The 25,046-nt window shown below is 28.2% G+C and overlaps 1 protein-coding gene across 1 annotated transcript in view; it reads left to right on the forward strand.

Moving 5' to 3' along the window:
- The first annotated feature begins 969 nt into the window (after window positions 1–969).
- LOC129961816 (agrin-like) overlaps window positions 970–25,046 on the forward strand; it is a 675,765-nt gene continuing 651,688 nt past the window's right edge. Inside the window, exons 1-2 of the mRNA XM_056075396.1 lie at window positions 970–1,023; window positions 12,704–12,739. The gene's annotated coding sequence lies outside the window, so the exon portion shown is untranslated. The remainder of the gene's footprint in view (window positions 1,024–12,703; window positions 12,740–25,046) is intronic.

Below are 25,046 nucleotides of genomic sequence, written 5' to 3' on the forward strand. Positions count from 1 at the left end.
AAGTTTTTGGGAAAATTATTAAATGAATCATTCCAATGAAAAAAGCTTTTTCAAGTGCTTTAGTCAATATTTTCCTACATTATTATGAGAAAAAAATAATTAAAAATAACTTAATAAACGGTTGGAGATATATTGATGACTTACTTTTGTTAAACTTGGATAATCCTAATGATGTTATTGTTACCGAAAAGATTTAGTTTTAACTGAAACAAACGAAAATCAATTTAAAGCTATCTATCGAGATTTAAATATAAAAAATTTCTAATGGAAAATCTTTAATAGGTACTTATGATAAAAGGGATGGATTTAACTTTAAAATAATTAAATTTAGTAATTACCATTCTAATTTAAACTCTAAATTTTCCAAAAAATTGATATTCTCACAATTCAACAGGATTAAAAAAATTGTGAAAACAAAATTTCTTATATTGAAGCAACAAACAATCTCATTAAAGGTTTAATTACTATTGAATTTCCCCAAAACGTTTGCAATATTGAAGTATTAATAAGAGATGGTTTATTTTATTTTTAACTTCTTCCAGTTTTCTCACTTTGAATTTTAACTCAATAGATGGCGCTTCAATTATTCCTTATGATGACGTTGGATTATGATTAAACGTGGTAGGCGTATCCAGCTGTCAACGCGGGAAAATTAAATTTAGTTTAATGAAATGCGTTTGTACAAACAAGTTTACTTGCTTCACACTGTGTTTTTGGAATTGCACTTTCAATCGGTATGTGTTTTGCTTTCATATTTTAATGCTTTTGTTACTCTGTTTTATGGACTTTTGTTGTCTGGTTTGCAGTAATCTTATTTGGATATAAAAAATTTGGAAATAATTTTGCTTGTTATTATATAATTATTTTAATTTTGTGATACTACTTTTATCTCCAATACCTCAATTTCCTGGGATTATTGGGTAACGAGGAATCAATTTTTTTGGACGAAAGTTAGGTCCCTCACAGAAAAAAATCCCCGGTTTGAATCCCTGCCTGAAGGGTGACCCTTGTGAAAGTTTTCAGGTCGTATTCATTATATCTTTCTTTTGGGTTCCTTTGCTTTAAACTTTATACTTAATATTTATTTTAATTTGGTTAAGTTCATTTGTGTTTTAGTTGTAGCAGCATTAGCGTTCTCTAAATACAATGTATGTTTTGTTATATGGGATAAGGAAATATTCCATTTTTGAAGCGGAATATTCATACTCTCTGTCTGATTAATAAGAATGGAAAGCATTGAATTGTCATTTTGTGACTTATTAACAATGTTGGTATCATTTGGCAAAATATTTATAAGCACAGATACGAATGAAACTGAGCAGAAATTAATGTTTGTATGATTTCATTCTTGAAGCAATTGATTTATCACAAGTATTTAATAATATTTTCTTGTATACACAGTATAGAGAAAATATAGTAATCGTCAAAATATCCGAACTCGTGATTTTGACAAATTTCCATGTTTTAGGCCTTTCTAAAAAATTGATAAATCGAAAAACTCGATCTATCATTTTTTTTAAAAAATGCCTGTTTGTCTGTGAAAAATATAACTAAAAAAACTTTGCACTAAGTGGTTGAAATTTGGTATATGGACTATGCAACAAATTTGTAGATTTCTATCAAATTTTGAGTAAAATCTGATCAGAGGAAGTTCGTCTGTCCAGCTGTTCGAATGTAACTTAACACGTTAATTACTAAATTAAAACAACCAGATAGATAAAATTCGGTGCATAAATTTTATATCCATAGTGTGGACCCCTATTAAATTTTGGGCGAAATTAAACTATAGGTTGATTGTCGGTTGGTCTGTACTTTCAGAAGTATGCATATGCAGTAATTCTAAACAACAATGACTTAAATTTATCAAATTTGGTATAGGATTTAGTGACTACAAGTGCAGTTTGTGTGAAATTTTTATTTCAATCAAGTGGGAAAAACATGTTTAAAACACAAATTTGATTTTCGGATACTATTAAGTGCTCGCCAAGGATTAATAGATAAAAATACTCGCCAAGGATTAATAGATAAAAATACTCGCCAAGGATTAATAGATAAAAATACTCGCCAAGGATTAATAGATAAAAATACTCGCCAAGGATGCATAGATAAAAATACTCGCCAAGGATGCATAGATAAAAATACTCGCCAAGGATGCATATAGATTCAATAAAATTGCTAAATTCATTCAAAAAGTTAATATTTCGTACTATTATACGCTAAGTCATGTTAGGTGTCTCTAGCTTGGCAGGCTTATTAGAGAGTACGTGAGAAAGGTTTTGGAAGACCACTCCCATTAGTAATATAGACGAATTTCAAAGTAATATGTAATGCTTACAGCGTCTGTACTTCACAACAAACGCTTCAAAAATCTATAAGAACTATCGGAAAATTATCTCAATGTGCGTGTAAAGAGATTCTTACTAAACAAGAAAATTGTCGATAAATCGTTGTTATAAAAAATGATTCCTAGTTACATTTTTCTTATTTCTGAGCTTCAAGAATGGTTTGATTGAGATAAAATTAGGAAATGAGTGGTATTTTTGCTTTCTTCGTATAGACAGTAATTCGATAAAGTCTTGCTCGAAAAAGTTTAAGAAATCGAGTTCATTTTATTTCTTTATAAATGATCACACTTCTTTGGTTGCAAACTCTTTTCCGCTCTCGATCGCCGTTCATTCACAATTTTGCTGTCACTAATTTCATACTGATAGACATCAAATAATCGATTTTAAAATTCTTTTAAGGATATGTAATTTCAAGACTAATTTCTTAATTTATATTATTTTTACTAAAATAATTTGATATTTAAGTTACAAATGAATATTAAGTAAAATTGAAGGAATCTTAAAGGGAAAGAAATGTTAAATTGAAAGGAATTGTAAACATATAAGGATTTTATTTGTTTTTCAAGTGATATTTTTTTGTCATATTTATTGAGTTCACAACGAAAAATTCAATTAATATAAACACTAATATAAAATCCGATCTTGTCTGTATTACATAAAGTGTCAGGGACTGTATAAAAATTACATCAGTTTTAATACAATTGTTTAATGATCAATAACGATTTATTTATATAAATTATCATATTTTAATATATAAGATTTTATAATTAGTTATGTGGAAAAATACTTATCCCTAATTTTGATATAATCTTTTTATGGTTTATATATCTACTTATAAATACTGTCTCTACCTTTCAGTTGAAATTAGATAGGCAAATATAAATCTGTTCTTTATAAAGAACCAATTGTATTGGCTACAACAGCCATTTTAATGCTTATATGCATTGTAAAATTAGCATATCATAAGATACATTTAATCGCATCTGAAAAGCTTTAGTTAATAAAATCAAAATCAATATTACCTTCTGAATTTTTTAGCTACATATTTTTGTTAACGCTGCTTGTCATTGTTATTTGAACAAAGGTATTTGCTTCAGCTTCAGAAATTCAATAGTACATTTTGACTCTTAAACCTTTAATAAAATTAAAAAAACAAAAAGTAAATGTTATCTTGTTTTACTTCTTAAAAAATTTTTAGAAAAAAGTATTTCCATTTTAAGGGACAATATATATTTAATTTTAACTCATAAAAATAAAACAATTTTATTACTTTTCATGATTGCAGATAGTATAAGAAATGTTTTAATCCTACTGTCTTTCAACCGTCTTTGTTTAAATCCAAATATTCATGTCAACATTCTCAATTTGTTTTCAATAACCTGAACCTTAATTGATTTCACTTGCTTGAATAACTTTATTTGATTTTACTTATTTATTTAAATAAACGCAATTCAATTTTTGAAATAATGGCAATACTACACCTCAACTTCTTTTCACTATCAAAATACTTTAAAATTCTTTTGAAAGTAATCTTATTATTCTCAATTCTGAATTACGAATAAAATTCCCAGAAAACATAATTAGAAAAGTTCCAATATGAATTTAAAAGAATTCCCAGCTTTCAAAAGACAAATAACGCCATGGCCTTTGTTCATGAGACTTAGTCAGTGACATATAAATAAACCTCTTAATCATGGGCCCATTCTAAATAATTTACATAACTTTTAAGTTAGAATTGATCGATAAGGAATCAAGGTAAAAATAAGTAACTCAATGGGTTGTCAAAATGGAGTCAAATTTTCACTTCTATTCATAATATTTCTGGTTTAAAAGTACTTTTTTTGAATAAATTGCTCGATTTAAGAGACATTTTTGGTATTTTGACAAATGCATTTAAAGGCAAAAATGAATTGAAACAGCAAAGTTATTAATAACGATTATTTTTTTAATTCATAAAATGATTTGGTTACCTATATTTATAAGCAGAGAATTTACATGCATATTTTATAGAAAAATCTTTATTACATCAAGGCTAAAAAATCAGTGGACGACATTTTTTAAACAGTACTTCTATAATGCGAAAAAAATCTATATAAACCCAATTTTTTTAGCAAACCAAAAAGAAATATATATAAATCTTTTGCAGAAATAAAAAAAAATCTGGGGCAAAAATAAAAAGTCCTATATAAACTCAGAATAATACAGAAAGAAAACTTAACAAAGAAACAGCCTTGATAACGCAGGACAGGACAGATCTCCACTGCCGTATAAATCACTCTGATTGATGTGCATTCCATATGGCCATCGGTTCGACGTAGACGTTAAGTGTTTCCCGAGACTTAAAATTACGTTGGTTGTGATTTGACAACCACCCAGACCATTCAGCAGCTGTGGCAGTAGCAGACCGCTTCATTACGCTTCACTTCTTCGCTCTTCATCCCCATTAGAACGACGCAACCACTGCCGATCATTCCCTGATGGGGTCTGTAGCAGACGATTCCTATTTTTATTGTCCTGTTTTTTTCATTTTTGATTTGGAACTGGGTTTACTTTTTTATCGTAGGTGCAGCTTGAAATCGATGGATTTCATAGTACAGCATGGGAAAGAAATAACATGAAAATATCATCAAAGATCAGTCAATTTTATCACAGATTTTTTTTTTAAATATGAATTTTTAGTTCAGTAAGTAGAAGAAATGCTGTTTGGGGTCTGGTTTCCTCTATAAAGCAAACACCTCTATAAAGCATCCAATTTCAATCAGTGCGCAATAGCGGAAAGCGAAAACCGAAGATTCCTCCCACTGAATTTAACAATGTCTTGAATGCTCGTCTCACAGTACAAGTTTGGCGCATAACCAAGTGTGTAATGTTCCTTTTTCACTTTCTTTCCACACCAGGATCTCCTGTTCCTTTTTTTTTTTGTTTTCCTTTCATCTATTATACCTATAATTTTTTCTGGATTTCCTTGCAAATTGTATCGGAATGAACTAGTCTAAAATAAAATCTAGTTTCTAAATTACCTTTAAATATCTGATGTTTGATTGAAAGACATGAAATAGTTTTTTTCTAGATGATTTTATTTTGAATGCATCTGTTTGTGAAATATTTTTGCAACGTTGATTGTTTCTGAACTGATGACTTGCTAACATATATATATTACTAAAAGAAACCCATTTTTTAAAATTAAATTTTGGCATAGTTATGCATATCCTGTATTAGCGTATCAGAGATGTCAGAGATGGAATAATGGTTAGTTTCGAACCCCCATGCATTTTTCTCATATTCGATTCTACGTGCGCAATTCAATTAGATTTCGCATATAACTTTATAAGAGTCATAGGGTAGGATTTTATTTCAGGAATTTTAAAAAATGCCGAGCGAATTTGGGTCTCCTAGGTACTGGACTGAGTTATGATCTTGCATCGTTTTTCAGTTAACCTTGACAATCAGTTCTATCAATATGAGTAGTAAGATTTCACTTATAATCTCTACTAATTAATTCAAGAATTCCTGAATAGAGGATTTAAATATCTTTCCTTAAACTAACAGATTTATAGCTGAAAATATTTTTCTAATACTTTATTAAGTAAAATTCAGGATATTGATAATAAAAAAATGACTATTTACAATTGGGTTTTCTTTGTATATTAAGGTGCTAAAGATAAATTATACTGTACTGTATTTGATCTTTTAAAATTATTTATAATCTTTTTAGATTATTTACAATATTTTGTATATTTTTTATTGTGCAAACTATTATTAATTACTCAAAGAAACAATTTCCAGGCTGAAATATTTATTTTCTTGCTATTTACGGCTTTTTGTTTCAATTAAAAAAATATTATATGTATTTCATTGCAGCTTTACATATTATGAATTTCAAGATTAGAATTCTGTTTATTGTTACAGCTTACACTTATTTTACGGTTTTCAATAAAATTATTAATTTATGAATGAATGTTTCTTTAACTTGTCTTATAGTTTTTATGTTTGAAATACGTATGTTTTTAGTTTCTTAAGCATACCAGTTAGTTTCGATATTGGACAAATACAATCTGTTAACTCATTTTAATCAAACATTTTCTATTTGATGAAACATTAAGATGTAACAAATTATTAAATAACTTTCTTAAAATAAATATTTGCAATTTCGTATTTGTTATCATATTGGTATATTATTTCAAAATTCTAATTATCTAAATCTATCTGTTATACATCTGTTTATTCTGTTTAAATAATGCCAGCAATGAAGCTCATTATTTTTTATCAGAGCAATGTAGTTTTATTAACAATGTTTTAAGAAATACACACAATTTCCGTGCCGATATTCACAGAAATACTACTTTTTAAAATTTGTTTTCAGAGGAAAATAATCAACAGAATCTAAAGCATAACAAATGAAGCTGTTCTTATGGAATAAATTTAAAAATATGTTCTCTGATTTATTCGGTATCTTTTATTTATTATTTTTATTTCAGTGATCTTTATTAGAAAATTAGAAAGTAAAAATTAAAATTCATTCTTATTGTTTGAAATTTGGTAAGAGAACTGCATTGGTTCAAGAAATGTTACTTTTTCGTAAATGACATGGATAATTAATTTATTTATTAACAGACAATTGGCCAGCAACATCACAAAAAAAGTGTTAATGGCAATATTTTGCAAAGAATCAATCTTTTTTTGTTATTCTTTGAGTTTTGTATAGAAATTAGGGAATTAAAAATTGTTATACTTTTTTTCTTTTTTGAAAAAACTTTTTATGAAAATTTTTAGTTTGCGTTTATTAGTTAAGGTAATACTTTCACTAACTTTACACAAAATATAAAAAGTCATTCTAATCTGTATCTTAAAATATTCACGCTTGAATACAAGGAACTTTAAAGTATCTTCTCAACTATCTTTGGTAAACTTAAAAAAGTTTTTACTAGTTAATAAAGAAACTCCTAGTAAAAATATAATTTAGCCAAACCACTTAGAAAAGTGGGCCCCGAATTTTAAGGGAAACTCTTTTGTGCTTATTGTTGCTGGGCAGAGTTGTGGATATTTTTTTTTTCATCTATGGACTTGGAAATGCATTAATTTTATATATCTATATTCTTTTCAAAACCTATGCACTGAAATATGTATCTTTCTTTTTATGCATTCAAGTATCATTTGAAAAGAAGCATTGAATATATTATTATTTCTCTCTTTTTTTATGTGCAAAATATCAAACTATCTATTTGAGAACAAAGTTTTATTATGAGTATGGACATGAACATGTCTTAACACTTAAATTCAAATCCTTTCCTTTATATCCCTTTATTCATTTTAGAAAGTCATATAATTATGTCTCTAAGAGTAAATAAATAATTATACACTTGTTTTCTAATAACAGGAATAATTTTTAACACTTCATTTGCCTATTACTCTATTAATGAAAATTTCATAGGGTGATCCTAAAATTATAAGACAAGCTTTAAGAATAAGTCGAATATACAGAAACAATTTTTTTCTATATATAATTGGAGATGATTACCTAGCACTAAAGTAAATGCAAAATGATACTTTATGCGGTTGAAAAATGGAAAACAAACAGATGCATCACATAAAGTTTCAACACGGATAAATCTAAAATCATTGGACAGATATTAAATGGTGGCAAACATTTCTTTTATATATAAAAGTACAGACAGGTACTGCACATTGGAATTCAAACACAGGCAAATAAACATTAGACAGGAAAGGAAAAAAAAATCATTTAATTCAGACTAGATGGTAGAATGCTTCAGAGCTTACATTTATTTCTTTTGCATGCCATTATTACATTCAAATAAAACTAATCCAAAAAGATCGAATACATATTCTTAAATAATTATTAATTTCTTAAATAGCAAGATAATTTTTAACTTGTATTAAAAATGAAATAATTCCAAACGTACTTTATATTTGTGGGTTATTTCTACTATTGGAAAATTTCCATTATTTTCAATACTGTTTTAGATATCTTATTTCTTTATATGTCTTTTCCTGGTGCTTCATTTCTTTGTGTATGTGTCTCAAAATGTCATCACAGATCATATATTTCTATAAAAAGAATGTTAGTTATAATGAGCTGTAAAACCTTTCAGAATTACCTAAATGATTTTAGAATAGATCATGTTAAAAATCATGCTATTGATCATTTTAAACCAGATAATTTCATATATACATACGTTTCTTTTGCTTACTTTACTGGCAGAAAATGTCTCTTAGCGATCATCTTGGCATATGGTAGGTCATACTCTAAAATACAAATGAGTTATTTCTGAATGCATGAGTAACTTTAAAGTTTTCCCGATGATTTTAAAATCATTTTTTTTATTCTGCATGCATTATTTTTAAATAAAATCTTGATCATTTGAATGAAATATTAAATTAACATCCTAAATTATTTCTGAAGAAATGAAAAATAATCCCGATGCTTCTAATTCTGTTTTCTATTGAAGTGCTCTTCAAAAATAAGTTCCTAATTCCATGAGCTTTTGTATACCTCCACCATGATCTCTTTGAACCATTTAAGAAACTTAAAGATACCATATAAGATATTTGTTCAATAGGAATTGCAGTTAGATATTTTGAAAATTTCATGCCAGTTATAGTTCGCATAAACAAAATCTGAAACTATTCGAACTTAAATTCGCGCAATTAATGTATACAACAATGGATTTCTGGGGTTTGATGCAAATAATTATATTTAAGACAATAAAAATGTTCTAATATTAAAGCAACAATGGTATTAAACGAAAACAAAAAGTCATCCTATGTTACTTCCTGCGTTTATTGGAATAACTAAATTTCGAAGAATACTTTTTTAAATAAGACTTAGATTTTTGTAAAAACAACTATATATCATAATATGTATCAACGTCTTTTTACCATGGTTTATCGCGATCTTTTTTTGTTGTTGTTGTTGCTGAATATTCTCTTTCATATATAAAAACCTTCTAAATGTTTTACATCATTTATTTGCTTTATGAATTTAGTTCCATTTGGAGTACTCGTCTATTTCTTTTGTGCGTTAATATTCCAGTAATAATACTCCAAAAATACCGAATTCATATTTTTAAATAATTATCAATTACTTAAAAATCGAGGCTAAATATACAAATAAAATAATTTAAAAATTTCATTTATTTTTAGATTCGTTTCTGCTATTGCATGACTGCCATTATTTTTAGTGTCATTTTTAATGTTAATTTGAAATTTCCTGACTTAGAAATAATGCAGACTTATGGAAAATAATCAGATAAAAATTTTAAATGCTTAAATAAATAATAAATATGTATAAAATACACAATAAATATGTATAGAAATTTTAACTAAAAGTTTAAAAATATTTCTGTTGATTATCAGTTTGAAGAATCTTGAATCTTAAAAAATAAAATGTAAAGATACATGGCTCAACTTCCTGTAAATCGTTAATAAGGGCATTGCATATAAATATTACTGTGACCAAAACATTATGAGTTACGTTAAGGGGTATTAAATCTATAAACTTTGACACTAGGTTATTATATGTTATTTTAAACAATAAATTACGACATTTCTTACAGCAGACTATAAAAAGAAATGTACTCAAAAGCTTCCGTTCCGAAAGCAATCATTCTTTTCTTGTGAGTCAAAAGAAATGAAAACGATTTCAACTTTTACTGTGAAACCTAAACCATAAGAGTTTACTTTATAAACTCAAGTTGTTAACACTCTACTTGAAACATTCTGGAAAAGAAATAACGATATCTGTGTTATTCGAGAAAAAAAGAACCAAGAAAAAAAATATTTGCGAGAATGCTTTGAAGCATAGAAAAAGAAGGTATGGTTTATATAAAAAAAAAAAAAAACGAGCTCGTTTTCTTTACTCTTTCAGTTGTCAATTTTTTCCCTATGTTACTGAAATCCATATTTTTTTTTTTTATCATTTTTAAGAACTTGTTATTTTCATGGTCTCCTAGAACTTCCAAAGAGACACCTTTCGAATAAGGTTGCCTGCGTGACAGTTTTAGAATTGTTCAAAAATTTTCGTTCTACTTTTTGGCCAGGCTTCCATTTCTAAGAATGCAGTTTAAATCGATGAATCTTGTTCAGCTCTGCAATAACGACCACAGGAAAATCTCATTTATTTTCAATATTATGGCAACACTGAGTGAAAGAAGCTTATGTCGAAATGTTCTTGTTAAAAGGAGAAGTAGTCGATTTATATTAGGAAAGCTACGTAGCGATTTGTCTTCGCAGAGATGGAGAAAATGGGCTGATATTTCATTGTTGTGGCCTAGAAAGATTTATGAAGCTTTTATTAGAATTTATCCGAAGCTGTTTTGAGAAACTTAACATTATTGAACAGACAATTCGAGATCTACTTTTAAATCGATGTTTAAATTCAAATTGTTAAACGATATCTACTTTTAAATCGATGTTTAGAATTCAAAATATATTAATTGCATGTTAGAGTTAGGTTTATACCTGGGTTTGTTCTATCAGTGATAGGTTAAGAATATTTGATTATATCCGGCACTTTTACTTGATACCAGTACATCCCACACAGTAGGTAATTTAACACTAAGTTTACCAAGAGGTCATTTTGACCCCTCTGAAGAAATTTTTCGTTAATTTTCTTCAAGAAAATTATTGCCATATTTTATGAAAATATTTAAATTAATTTCTACTTACATTTATAAGACATATAATCGAACAAATATTATTTTTTCTTTTTTTCAGTTTCGGATGAATGTATATAGTATACTTAACTTTTACTGAAGGGGTCATTTTGACCATTCGAAAAATATTGTTGAGAATGCATACATTTATATTGAAATATGTAACGATTTGATAGGGAAGCAAATATTGTAGAAATAGGTATAAATATAGAAATAAATATGTATTAGTAAAATATGTTTAAAACAAGAAAACGAAGTCAGTCAGATAGAAGCTATTATAGGTTGTTAGTAAGAAGATGTGTGAGTCAATGTTTTGGCATAAAATGATGGTAGAAGAATTGATGGTCTTGAAGACCTAGATTAGAAAGTAAACACTTTTTTTTAATAAATAAACACAGATGAACTAACTTTTCATCACATTACACTTAAACAAATATATTGAAAATATAAGAGTTTTTTCTACTTTAACTTCATAACAGATAAATTAATATTTTTTTTCTAAATACCGAAAGAGGTCATTTTGTCCCTTTTGATAGAAATAGATATATGCCAACTCATGGTAAACCTAGTGTTAATTTTTTCTTGATGGTCCTGGTGAATATCGGTTCTCTTACTTCTGGCAAGATTAGTAGCTGATACTAATGTAAAAATGGTTCTAAGGCATATTGAAAAAATTATATTGAAGGGAGTGTGCCGATGGTATTGGTATTAATTGTAATTTACTTGGCACTGACTGAATGTGGGCGTTAGAAAATGCAAGGCTTTTCTGATGTATTTAGTATAGATAAGAAGACGATAATAATTAAGTTGTAGGTCATATCACTGACTCTCCGACCCGCTTCGAAGGCACACGGATACAAAAAATCGAATGTCCAGACTGCCGCAACAGCAATACTGACGGGAACTGTGATTGAGCCCTAAGGGTCATCACTGGCCATGGTGCAACCCTTCCCTAAGGAAGTACGTCCCGTCATCAAAGGGAGGAGTCAGATCCTCACTTTTCGTGTTCCCTCCAGGATGGCGAGACCAACCACCATGCCGGACCATCATCAACCACCATCATCAATTACGAGGTGCCACCGGAGGGATATTCTTAAGTTATATGTGCAGTATTATACAAGTAAAATATAATGGCAGGATATAAAAACTGAGTTAAAAACTATCCTACATGCTCATAATATCGCCGCAGCAGGACAGATTAGATTATAAGCAATTTAATACTTTGTATCAGATTGATATAGTATCAGTTAATTGAAAATGGAAATAGTTAAGAGCGTATTGCCATTTCTGTATCTCTGTGCATTCTTCTAGTCAACCTTATGTTTTATTCGGCCATCTAAGTAAAATATGATGTATATTTGTATTTTTTATTTTATAGTTTTAAGATGAATTTTCAATCATTCTGAATGTTCAAATCAAGACCGTTTGATTTGATGCAAACTACGATCTTTCATTTATCAACAATTTAAATATGATTAAGTTTATTCCCATACGTGATTTGGATTTAAAATGTAATGGAAAACGTTTAAAGAAGTGTAAATAGGAATCTATGTAATACAAACACATATTTTCTGCATTATTTTTTAAATAGTATTTTTTTAAACAACAGAACTTTTTATCCAAACTTATCGACTCGCATATTTTAAATTCCTTCTGATACTAATTTTTCCTTTTTTTTCATTTCAGATAGACCATTCAGAGATAAGCCGGAAATTCCACAGAGTAAGTATATAATTTTCTCATTAATTTCATTTCGAAATATTGAATCATAAATGTATTATTTTCAAAAGTACATTTTAACTCATTTTTTAAATGAAATCTTTAATTTTTCCTACGTGTACCAAAAACGGCTAACCATTTATTCGTGGAAGAAACTGAAATGAACGTGCTTTGAATACGAAATTCAATTCAAAAAGTAGAGGAAGGAACATTAAAATTTTATACGACTAAAATAAGATAAAAAAAACTGATGAATTCCAGCAAGCACAAAGAGGGTTTTGTCATTTCTCATTTTATTGCAGGAATAACAAAAATATGAATTCTCTGCATCACTCCGAACTCACTGCATCACAACGGCATCCTGCGTTATTGACTCTCGATCGGAGTGTCACGTGCGAAATATGTCTTTTTCAAAATAATTTATCAAATAAACGTTATTCACAATTCTTTTTTATTCTTCGGAATAATTTTTCTTGTTGGAACATATTGGAGGTGTTAGTATCAGTCAAAAGCCATTTTCTTTCCTCCGTTCTTTTCTTTGAAGATGAAGAAATAGAAGAAAAAGGAAGGAAGAAGAATGATACGGAAATTCCTGAGTGAATATAAAATATGATAGAGATCGTGAACTCGGAGAAAAGGACTTGACGGGTCGTTTTGTGAAGTCTCGGAGTAAAGATGATAAGACGGCTTATTTTATCCTACAGCAAAGAAAAGGAGATAAAAAATAATAATAAACTCCATTCCTGGGCTTTAGAAATGTGATGCACTAGCGGTTCTTCTTCCCTGAATAGGTTTTTACGACGTAATGCCATCATCGGAGTTCGGGGAATCAATTCTATTCTTATATCCAGTTGACATTGGATGGAAAAGGGAGATATATGCTGAATATTCCCTAGCCTGTTCTCGTACTGAATGTAACGCCTTGTATCTTCTTTTTATTGTTAAAACGTTGCCAAAAATATAATGGCGATACGTGACAGTAGATACCTGTTTTTGTTCCCAAGCCATACACATTCCATAAAAGAGAACTTCATACGAATCTTCCATTTTCTTTGTTGTTGAATAGCTTAAAATTTTTGTGTCAAGATGTATTTGTCTTGGAATATTCGTATTTGGCTCGTATTTCTTCGATCTTAAAACTTGAAAAAAAGAAAATTCTATATTTTGTGGAAGGTTTAGAATTATTAAAATATAACTGTGGTACCTGGTGAATATGTTAATAGCAAAACTAATTTAACCCCTTCTAGGGCCGTGGAAAGTATGCTTCCCACCAAATTTATCAATTTTTTTGTGTGAAATTATGTAGGTTGGCATAAGTTCTGACAAATTTTTTTAGAAAAACAGAAACTTAGATGCTTTAGTTCTTTATCTCATACAAAATGATGTGCTTTGATTTCTTACTTAATTATTAATTAACCAAATTAATGAATTAATTCAATTAAGTTTATCTAATAAGCTAAATGAATCCCTTTTCTTATTCTTATTTCAAGCCTAAAAATATTTTAACATGATATGACTAGAAAAAAATGGCCCTTTAAAGGGTTAAAAGTATATAAGCAATTTATTGATAAATAATATTTAGCCCGCAGAAATATATTCACAAATATATCTTACGTTACTGTTTTTCTAATAAATAAAATTATGACTATCGTACTGTTTGTTTTAAAATTTTTATCTTCTTTAATTTACAAATTGATATGAATATAAGATATTTTAATCTGAAATAAATATTTTTCCCATGATATGGAAATATTGCATTAAGGGCACTTGTAAGATAACTTTTCATAAGAATGTCACGAGAATGTAGTAATTTGCAAATAACTCTCTCCATTTCAAAAGAAAGAAACTGAAAAACTGGGATGACAGAAATTTTCTGATATCCCAGAATTCCTCAGCGATTCTAAAAGTTGATTTTTATTTTGTTAATCATTATTCTTTTGTTTTCCTCTTTTGCACTTGTGATAATTTCTCTAGTTGTCTTTTATAATGAAAAAAATATATTTTCAATCAAGCCATAATCCGACATATTTGTACGATTCTATGTAAATTTTTAAAAATCAGTAATCCTTTTTATACTTTCAGAACCATTTGCGATTCATTGTGCAGAAAGGCAATTTTTACCTCATTGTCATTTATATATAATTAAGTTTGTTCCATTTCGCAATTTAAATCCATGTTATCACGAAATATTTTTTTTTTGCAAAAGTAATATTTAAATGAGTATCCTACCCTAATCCAATGAACAAAAATGCTTTAGAAACGGTTATCATAAGCTTTGGAATAACTTCCTTCATGAGGATTACTGTGCATAAGATTACCTGAAAACAGTGCAGTTGCAGATTTTAAATAATCGTGAGAGAACCATTCTTCTCATTATACATTAAGAAATATTTGACTATAACATCAATTCTTCAATCATTATATGTGCAAAATCCAAATACCCATTTTTAATTCTATGCAAATCCTATTTTATCAGGATTTCATTTTACCATTTCTTACTTCGATGGACTTATGTTTATGTTTCGTAATGTTTCTCACGTGCATGGACAAAAGTGATGACACTTTTCTTGACAACAGAAACTTATTATGGATGGATTATTATGATTATATCTTATGGATTTAATAATTGATGGTTATTTACATATGTACAATGAAATTTCTATTTAAATCTAAAATAATTTCTCTGAGTTCCCACTGGAGTTTCTACAAACGCACACTTTTATCAGTTTCAGACATCAACGCACGCGCAACTTCCTCTCTTCTCTTCTTCTCTTTTTAGCCGCGAGGTCGAAACATATAGATTTAGAGACATCACAAAATTAATGAACAATTTTATTAGTGAAATAAAGCTTGTAAGGCGATTCTCCAGTTATCCAGTAAAAGACAAGGAAAAGGAAACTTCGGTTCCATTATTATAAAATACAGAATTTTGATCTGTCGAGTTTCAGTAGATTTAATATAGGATGCACTGATAAACTTTTATAGCAGCCAAAACTAATTATTTTGCCACAATTCACGAGACGCAAAAGTGAGGATTAAAAATTATATATACCTTCAACGTTTGATCCAGTGTTTTTTTCTCATTGGCTCTTTTTAGCTTCTTTTGCATTTAGTCTACAAGCATATGAACGATTTTTTTGAATAGCTAGTCCTTTGATAGCTATTTAAATTCTATTTTTTAAATTTTAATTATGAGCGTTTTACCGGTGTAATGCCACTTTTGGCAGACACATAATCATCAGAATACCTTCAACGCATAAGCATAGCCAAGTCATTCCTTGTAGTCACTGAATGCGCACATAATCATTTAGGGAAATATGTTAAATATTTTCCAAGCAATGCGGTTCATCTTAGAATATCATACAATATATTCCAATCAAAGCGATTAAAATATTTAGTTGTTAAACGGACAGTAATACATGAAGTCTATTTTTCAGCATTCGTTACAATCAGGATCTTTAAAGTACTTATTTTGGATGAGTGATATGCACAGTGTAAAAGGCGCTTTCCCATAGTTTTTAGGTTAGGCCTTACCCTTCGCTCCCTTAGTTCTTTTTAATTTAATCTATTCTTTTTGCTCTTATCATTTTGAAGCATACTATTTCATTTTAATACGAAGTGTGTATTTATTACTGATTTGCCCTTATAAATTTTGTAGTTGACCCGTTAAACTCTTAATACTATTGATAGTCTGGATTTACTATATTTCTCAATCAAAATGTTAATATCTCCATCTGCCATGTAGCCCCTATTTTGGTGAAATCAATGCTTCTCAGGACATTTCAAAAACGTTTGAAGTTTTAGTGTCTGAGGAATAGGCTATTTCTCTCCATTAACCGATGTTTTATAAATGAAATACTCTAATACCAATGAAACTGCACGAATATTAATAAAAAAATCACAATTTTATTTTATTTTCCCTGAAAATCCATTAAGTCAATGCATATGTGATATTTTACTGAATGACAACATTTTTGATTATCGTTCATTGCGTGATTTTGATTCATAGATAGTAAGGAAAATAGTGATTGTGATAAAGATTTGAAATAGTGATTGTGAAAATTGTGATAAAGATTTCACAAAAATAATTGTGCATATTTGTTTTACAAAGGATTATTAGATAATTTTAGGTAGAAGAGACATTATAATTTATACAAAGAGAAGAAAGCATTTGTTTTCTAGAAAACTGAGTATAACTTAGAATTGATATATCTTATTTAAACTGTAACAGGTTTCAATGCATCAAATTGATTTTTTATTAAAAAATTTTTTGTTAGAGTGCTTTGTGCTCTCTCTCTATGCTCGCTTCGAATTTTACAATTGGTTTTAAACTGACTTCCCTTTGAGTTAGAGACTTAAAATTTTAACCATATCTCAAAATTCGATGATGTAACATTAATTCGCTTTCTTGACTGTCTGTTTAGTACAAATTTTGTAATCAGTTAAAAAATTTATTATCGATAAAGACCCTATATCAAGACATTAGCTCATCCAGAAATTAACTTAAAGTCGAGAGTAAAATTTCAGTCACAAACAACAAAAAAAAGTCAAAATTTAAATAAAAAAATGGCATGCTAATTTTGTATAGATGATTAAAACTGTCAAATAAAGTCCACTAGCTTCAGACAAATACCTAATTCCGTACATATTGTCTTGTTGAGTGACAAGTGGTGTGACTGTTAATATTTAAAAGATATGAGCATAGAATTTGAAGACAATTTCGCGTATAAAAAAAATTTTGTAAGTATATATATATATATATATATATATACAAAGAAAATACTATATTGAATATTGCGTATCTAATTGCTTTGAAATGTAGGTTTTCAATTTCTATGACAATTAATCTATTAATCTATAGGGAATTAAATCTGAAAGCCAAAACACTGCTACTAGAGATTGTCATTTTAAAACAAATATTTGTTTATGTAAGAATATTTAAGTTTCAATAATAAATTAAAAACACATTTTCATTCGTTCACATCTATAAATTATAATTTACTAAGATTTTAAAAGAAATTATTCTGCTATATATTTTTTTTTTAAATGGACTTCTAAAAAAATTTTTATTACACATTCAAATAATTTCCAGTTATTTTCCCACCAATATTTAATGCATATTTATAATTTACGCATCCATTCCTTGAACATAGAATAGCTAATAAAGATACTTATTAAAATTTTTATCTCTATTTAAATTATATACGTTTCGAAAATCTGACAATATTGCATGTTTGAGAGTAATTTGTGAAGATGGCGTCTGAAATACAATTGGATATTGTAATTACCTCATATTCCAATAGACATTCGTTTGAGTATATATTAATTGCACACACTATTCCTCTGTGCTTAATGTTCATCATATTAGCTTAAGGTTGAATGCATTGACATTTCTCAGTTTAATTTAAACGTTAGAATGGGAAATCGTACCATCATGTATGTCAACAATTAACCTATCAACGCCTCTTAACAGATTTGTAACTGGAATGATAATTACGAAAGCAATTCAGCTATTGAGAGCAGGAAGCTCATCTTCACTTGATAAAGCATTCATTCTAATTGTTTAGCAATATCATATATATTCATGCCATTTAAATGGAATCAGATGAAGAATATAACAATGTAATAGATTCGCATTCATATATAAGTAATAAATATTAATAAATACATACATAAATATTTACAACTTCATTTCATTCGCGATATTTCGTCAAAGTTTCGGCTTTAAAGAAATTTTTATCAGATCTTTCGTGGGGAACAAAGTAATTCGATTTCTTTCAGTCATTAAAAATTAAATATGTTTCTTTGAATATTTTATCACCGTTTTGTCTCTAATGAAATTAAAATTTTTTCAGATGGTTCGTGATAAACAAAGTAAATCAATTTCTTTTAGTCATTAAATAAGTAAATATGTTTCTATGATTTTTTTAAGATGATTATTTGATATATCTATACTATATACTATGGAAAACAATCTGTTTGATTTAAGAAATAATACGATTTTTTTTCATTATTTATTTTCTTTATAATTTTTTGAAAATAATTTCACACAATTTTCAATGCTGTACAGAGTTAAATATTTCTATAGAAAATATTATGTTTAAATTAATTTTACATTTATTCAGGGATTTTATTATTTTTTGAAAATCTAAGGGGAAATTTAAGAATTAAAGCTTTAGAATATGTAAGATGAGACAATTTATTGATTGAGAATTTTCTGTGAATAACATAAACTTTAATTGTACATATTTGAAAAGCACCAGATCTATTTTCCTCATGATGTTCCCAGTACATAATATTTTAATTGTAAGATTTTTTTTAAATGTTTGGTTAGAATATAGAGACTTATAAATAGTGACAGAAATTGTGATTGCTTCTCATAATTTTAAGAATAACAAGAAATTAAATACGAAGATGGATAATTTTTGAATTATTAAATTCCTAATGTATTGGAACTTGCCGAAATTCAATGATATTTCAATACAGTTTGATTTAAAAAATTAGAAACACAGTATGCAATTTTTTATTGCTTTACAATTTCCGATATTTTAATATTATAGAAAGATAAAGTGATTTTGCGTTACTATACTTATTGTGGGTCCTAACATAACCCTAATAAAGAGTATACTTCATTCAAAAATTATTTACAGGAATCATTTACATGAAAGCGAAAAAAAGGTAGTATTAAATATAATTTCGTGGCAATCTGGGTTTCTGTTCTTATTAATTCATCTTCTAATCGGCGCTCTGCTTGATCTGCTACTGTTACAACTTCACTTTTGGTATTTTTGTGTGCGTCATCGAGAAGTCTTATTATTATCATCATTGCTTTGGTTGAATTTCATAAATTAAGGAATAATGTGCGGCATAAAAGAAAATCATTCAACGCAAGATTTATTTATTTATTTTTTGAAATATAGCAAATTTCTTAAAACGCAGTAATATAGAAAATATATATAATTTTGTCTTTTAATATTATTTTATTCGTTCTAAGACAATTTTCTGACTTTTAAAACAAGTTATTAATGTTCTTACAATCCTAGCATTCGAAACATTTTAAGTCTCAAAAAACTTCATACAAAATTCGTACAGTTTTGTTATTTACTTGTGACAGTTTCCTCAGATGTTCAGCTATTTTTTAAGTGAGATTAAATCTACACAAAAATTAATATTTGGTTTTTCTATTTGAAAGAAAATATATTTCCCATTTTCTTTGCACTTCAAATTCAATTTTCTAAATGTTGTGAAAGCGTAAAGATAAATAAAGGAAATCCCTGAAAAAAAAGTGACCAACAAAAGAGAAAAAATATTAATGAGTTGAGTATAACTTAAAGATTTGATGCCACCAAATAATTTTGGTAAATTACAAGTAAAATGTCTCTCTGCTCAGGCTGTTGCGATATGGCGGATGAAAGGATATGTACAAAGTAATTCCGTCTAAAACATGGGGCATGCCTCTCACTTGAAGATATTCTTGGCTTGTAATCAATTCTTTCCTACTAATCACCATTAGACAGAACAAGTGCATTTTAAAACCACTATTTCTATATCATACTTATTCTTTTCATCTCACCCTCCTAATTGTAAATCTCCTCTCAATTAATATTATCAATTCTTATACTATTGTTACCAAATATTATCGATGTGTAATTCAATTTTTCAATTTATATACTAAATTAAGTACAGGGTGCCTCATGAATTTGTGCAAGCTACAAATATTTGCAATAAAAGAAGTAATGCGGGGGAAACGTTTTCGGTTTGCGCGAATATGATGGAAGCAACATTGGATTTTTATCTAGAGATAGTGTAATGATCTGAAAAGAAATTGGAAGACAGCGCTCACATATCACATTGACATGTTTTTTTTTTTATAAAAGCTGAGTACAAACAGGCAATGAAACATTAACGAGTCTGCATTCAAGTAAAAGATATCCAATATGATCAAAGTCGCAAGGTAATAGCCAAGTGGCTACATCTATTGCAGCTGAGTGTAGGATTGTCGACATTGATGCCATGAAAAATCTTCCTGTGTATCTTTCATTTCCACCAAAGTTGATGGGATCCCAGGCGCGCACGAATTTTCAAGTTCAAATCTGGTGATCTTGAGGACCATTTAAAATTACAACTTTTACTAATCACTCAGTCTTCAGTGAAATTGTGCAACAGAACCATCTTCACTTCATGAGCAAAGTGGGGAGAGACACCATGTGGCCTATAGGTAATGAGAGATAATAGTCGTTCCTGCAATGCTAGTATAATGTGTTAATATTCTGACTGTAAAGATTTCTCAACTAGATAAAGGACAATGCTCTTCAGAAAAAGCAAATGCCCAAAATGAAAGAGGTGATAATACCACGCCAAGCAGTCACATGAGACTACATTGACAAAATTAACTATTTATTAATTATTTACTAGTGAAGTCTCTTAGATAAGATTCTTTTGAAAATTGATATCACCATGCAGTAAAAAGTGCGCTTAATCCGCGCACTTGACATTCAGTAACAATTGTGGTTACGTTCTATTTGTACCATCATCCATGTATCAAAGATAAGATTTTCTTCTATATCTGCCGACCAAAACTGGTGAAGTATCTCTATTTTCTATGCATACATTTGACGAATCGACGATTCAGGAATCCCCGTTATTCTCCAAGTTTCGTGAGCATGGCTACAACTCATAGATCTCTCCGCTGTCAATTCTTTTATGACACATTTTACGATAAGGACATGACCCGTTCTCTAGGATGACCTGCCAATTCGTGAAGGAACCTCCGAATTTCTCGTTTCATGAAAATGTCCTATTAAACTTATTATTCTATTCAATAAAATAGGGCATTTTTGCGAATTGTTCTTTCTTCTTGCAAAACTTTCGCTAATCAATAGTTATAGATTCACTATTATTACAGAAAAATTTGACAACCAACGCTCATTCTGATAACAATGGCATGGGCATGTTGCCAATATCGTATAATAAATCCATAGTTTCTTATTCCTTAGTATGTAATACAAGTGATGTGCTAAATAAAAATCTAAAAAAAAATGTTAATTTTTTTTTGTAAAAAAAATAAAGGCAAATATTTTTCACATATGGTAAAAATAAATTTTTGCAGATTAATTTTATCAGCTTCGGTCAATCAGACGAAATATATAAAAAAAAGTTCCAGAAAAGCTTGAAAAATATCACTTTTTTTTTTTTTAATTTTCGATGCACTACATAGAGATGATAGTTATGCCACAATTTCGAAACCCTGAAATACGCTTCAAATGAAACGACGCTTTAAATCAAGCTGACGAAATCTGTCGCCTGACTCCTTTGAAACTAAATGAGTTTATTGTTTCTGAAAAGAATTAGAATCAACATTTTGTGGGAAATGGTATATTTGAAAAAAAAAATGTATCTTCATGTAAAGGTTGTTATATCAAATTAATAGCAGCTCTTCTTCAAGAATTCCTGAAACAAAAAAAATGTTAGACGTAGACCATTGTCGGATCGTAATATTCATAAAATGATTAAAAAAATCTGAAAAAAAAGAAGACTCGACATTGTTCACTTGCAGAGGAGGATATTGCTATATTTTCTGTAAATTCAGCAAACCTTTCGCCGTGTTGAAATACAACTGCAAATGAAGTCGAGACGTCATGAGAGAAGTGATGTGTCCAATTTTGCGCTCCTTTCAGTAAAAGATCCGAAAGTGCATCAGCTAATATGACCAGAGGATCATTGTTCTGAAGAACAATATTAGATTTCACATTCGCTCAATCTCGTAAGACACTATATGCAATGAAAAGAAATCTTAGAATGGAATGCATTATTGTAAGTAATGGTGGGTTCATTTAGCATGTGTAATACTGTTTTTCTTTATTTCGCCATTACGTAGTGGTTTGCTTTATTTTTGCTGCTGCACATTGCATCACATGAAATTATCTTCTTTTTTCCTGTATCGCTTTGAATGATAGATCCGGTTCTACAGCGTTCAGAAATAGCGAAATGTAACTCATAAACTATGAAATAAATTTTTCTTTATTTTGTTTTTAATAAACAATCAGCAAAATTTCCTTGCATTTTTTTTTTCGACTTTCTCAGGGCACTTCACTTGTAATACTTATAATACAAGTTAATAGCATTTTTTTAGAGTTAGAGAACCACAGTTCCAGACCATTATGAAAGGGTAAACTTATATATATTTCATATGCATAACGGAAATTTTTTTGCATGCGTTACTTCTTTTGTTTTAAATTTTTGAAATTTTCACAAACTTATGACGTGCCCTGCCTTGTAATCTTCTTGTATGAGCATCAATAATTTATTAGGAAACTCCTTCAAACTATACAAACTGTCTTTTACTATATAGATGACAATGATTCTTCCATTGTCTAGCACTATTGTATAGATCAGCAACATTAACATTATTATGGTTTAAAATTTACAATCCGGAAAATGTTGCGTATTTTGGACTAAGTAGAATGTATGCAAGAACATATATTTATGTAAATTTTATTCCTTATTAAGGCTGTAATAATAAGAATAAAATTTCCCTTAACTCCTTGAATTATCGCTGCATTGGTAAAGAATTTAATAACATATTATTAAAAAGTGTATCTTCAGACGAGTTATGCAGGGTTTTTAAAAATATTAATTGATTAGTTTATTTTATTAACAATGAAAGTTTTCATTAAAGTTTTAAACTGCTGTCAAAACAATTATTATTCTTCTGACATTTTCGTTATATTCACTAATTTACCTAAGAACTATTTCGAATCAGCATAATAAATTAGTAATAAAAGTATCTTTTTGTTTTGTTTTGCTATCAATTCCGATTAGGAGAAATTTTGTATTGATAAAACATGCATTATGGTTCAAAAGAGGTTGTACTTCTTCTATTATCTCCGGATCGAAAGAATATGCATAATTATAGAAAGATCTATGATATCTGTATATTTTAATAAATTTTCAGAAATTGTATTGAGATAAACAGAGATTATGTCAAAAATATACATATCATTTTCCAGATTTCCTTATCAAGTGAGGAAGTACATTGATATTAACATAATAAATACCTTCAGTCTTTAAATTCGTTTAAAGAAAAATATGAAGAGATCGAATGCCTTGAAATGTAGCTTGGCAATACTTTTTTTTGAGGGGAGGGGAGGTGGATAAGGAGATTTCTATACCAAGACTTTTTAAAATCTCTAATATTATCCGTAATGAAATATTTATAAATTTGGAAATGCGTTTTTACTCGGATATAATCATTATCAAGCATTACACATTTTAAGATATTCAAGTAGTTTAAAAACACTAATTTTGATGAAAATTCGTATTTTGATTTTTTTTAAGTTTCAAAAAATAAATAAGTTTATGTTTCCAATGATGTCTTTATGGCAATTAGAAACCAAGCTATAGAGAATTATTGCATGTATGTGATGCTTATTGATAATTATTTAAAAAAAATAAATGCATTTTGTGAGGAACAACTTTTTTTCATAATTTTACTATACGAGCATCGTTATATCTCAAAAAAATATTCAAGATATCTTAATGAAATTCATAATTAGCTCTCATTATGATATGCAAAATGTAATGGCTATTAATTTGATGCTGTATGCTCTGGAAGTAGATTTATGTTTATTTAAAGTAAATATTGTTGGGAAAATTCCAAAATTTCATATATTACATACAAAAATTTTATTTTTGCATATAATTCTTGGATAATAGTTAGTTACACTCTATGTTACACATTTAATGTTACAAAGAAAAATGAAATACTGTAGCTTTCGTTTTCATCAAGAATGATACTAATTTTTTTTTCCAATAAATGCACAAATTTACATCAAAATATGCTTTCTCTTCAAAGGTTGCATTATATTGAAATAATTTCATTTTTATACATCATTTTATGCTTAGATTTAATCAAAATTATTAATATTATGCTTATATTTAATTAAAATTATTAATTTTATGCTTATATTTAATTAAAATTATTAATTTTATGCTTATATTTAATTAAAATTATTAATTTTATGCTTATATTTAATTAAAATTATTAATTTTATGCTTATATTTAATTAAAATTTATGCTTATATTAACCATATAAGCATTAAAATATCTTTTAAACTTTTTTTTCGAACCTAGTCGGATACATTAAGTCTATTTTCTTTGAGATCATATTTCATCTAATATAGTTAATAAAACTTAAAAGAAGCATCATATAAAATAAAACAATTAATCTCAAAGTATACCTCTGTGTATTCTTAAAATGCATATTCAGAGGAAATGACTATCAATTCAAGAATCAATAAAATCAGATCA

The sequence above is a fragment of the Argiope bruennichi genome, chromosome 2, assembly GCF_947563725.1.
Source record: "Argiope bruennichi chromosome 2, qqArgBrue1.1, whole genome shotgun sequence".
Classification (NCBI taxonomy): Eukaryota; Metazoa; Arthropoda; class Arachnida; order Araneae; family Araneidae; genus Argiope; species Argiope bruennichi.